At 35.0% G+C, this 1993-nt stretch overlaps 1 pseudogene; it reads left to right on the top strand.

Moving 5' to 3' along the window:
* Positions 1-367: 367 nt before the first annotated feature.
* Positions 368-1292, top strand: LOC100739311 (olfactory receptor 4A47-like; annotated as a pseudogene).
* The last annotated feature ends 701 nt before the right edge of the window (positions 1293-1993 follow it).

Here is a 1993-nt window from a genome sequence, read left to right as displayed (position 1 = left end):
CAGTCACTCTAGTCTGTTTCTAAAATTCTTTGAGTAACAATCTTTGCAATAATAAGTCTATTTTCATATATATGTTAGCCTTTATGACACTGTCAATCTAGCATTGTATGAATATTCTCACAGCCACACTTATTACATGGGTCTGTAATTTTCTGATCCTTTGTCTTGTATCATATTGAGCACAAGAACTATGCCTTATTCAGCCTGGTAATCACAATGTCTATGACATATTAACATAATATATATTTCATACATATTCTTATAATTGAATGAATAAGTAAAAGATGAAACTTACATTAAAATATCCCCCCGCTGATTTGCAGGTAAACTACTTCTATTATATGAAGTCAATTCCTATACAGACTAGATGGAACCAAGGAACAATGTGAGTTTCTTTATCTTCATGGGCCTCACGCAGAATCCAAAGGAGCAGAAAATCATTTTTGTTATATTCTTGCTATTCTACATCTTGACTGTGGTGGGCAACCTGCTAATTGTTTTGACCATAACTGTCAGAAAAAACCCTTAACCCACCAATGTACTTCTTTCTTGTTAGCTTATCATTTATAGATCTAATATATTCTTATTCTATTTCCCCCAGATGATTTCAGATTTGTTCTTTGGGTACAATACCATATCCTTTGAATCTTGCTTTACCCAGCTTTTTACTGAGCACATTTTTGGTGGATCAGAGATATCCCTTCTGTTGGTGATGGCCTATGACTGCTATGTGGCCATTTGTAAGCCCTTGCATTATTTGGTTATCATGAGTCAAAGGGTGTGTGTTGTTCTACTGGTACTTTCCTGTATTGGAGGTTTTCTGCACTCAATTATTCAACTGAGCTCTATACATGGGCACCCCTTCTGTGGCCCCAATGTCACTGATCACTTTATGTGTGACATGTTCCCCTTGTTGAAACTCATCTGCACTGAAACCTATATCATTGGCATTTTCTTGGTGGCTGATGGAGGAATGATCTGCAGTTTTGTGTTTCTTCTCTTACTCATCTCCTATGGAGACATCTTGCACTCTCTAAAGAAACTGAGTCAGGAAGGGAGATGAAAAGCCCTCCAGACCTGTTGTTCCCACATCACTGTGGTTGTCTGCTTCTTTGTTACATGTTTTTTTCATGTATACAAGACCTGCTAAGACCTTCCCCATTGACAAATCTTTGAGTGTGTTTTAAACAAACATAAGCCCCATGCTGAACCCATTAATTTATTGTCTAAGAAATTCTGAGTTGACTAATGCTATCAAGATGCTCTGGAGAAAACCATATCATATTAAGTAGTAAATAAGTACACTATACATCAAGAAAAGAGTAATTTAGCATTAGGGTCAATCTTATTGAATGCAAAATTCTTCACAATTTTTTTTTTGTCTTTTTTGTCTTTTCCAGGGCTGCATCCTCAGCATGTGTAGGTTCCCAGGCTAGGGATCCAATCAGAGCTGTGGGAACTGTAGCCACCAGCCTATGCCACAGCCACAGCAATGCAGGATACAAGGTGCATCTGCAAACTACACAACAACTCATGGCAATGCCAGATCCTAAACCCACTGAGCTATGCCAGGGATTGAACATACAACCTCATGGTTCCTAGTCAGATTTGTTAACCACTGAACCACGATAGGAACTCATAATTCTTTTTTTTTTGTCTTCACAAATTTGATGCAAATTTTACTATAAAGGATTTGTGATAATTATAATCTAAAAAAGAATAGTTTGTGCTACTAATAGTGGTTTCCTTTTGTACATATTATAATGTCTTGTTTATCACTATACCTAAAAATGAGAAATTCACTTAAATTAAGGAGTCAATAAATAATATGCAATTTATTAGTCAATAAAATTTTATAGAGTTATACTCATTTTTACTTAATTACTTTTTCCTTTTAATGCTGTCTAATTCTGTTATATTTTAGGCATTTTCTTTTGTTTTATCTTCATTCATTTTATTGCAATTTTTAAAATATTTAATGATGCACAGATTA

This window comes from Sus scrofa, chromosome 10 (assembly GCF_054392235.1).
Source record: "Sus scrofa isolate SSC_HxYL_T2T_F1_AM1 chromosome 10, Sscrofa_HxYL_maternal_Yorkshire_Landrace_v2.0, whole genome shotgun sequence".
Lineage (NCBI taxonomy): Eukaryota > Metazoa > Chordata > Mammalia > Artiodactyla > Suidae > Sus > Sus scrofa.
This window is presented reverse-complemented; position numbering and strand designations above follow the sequence as displayed.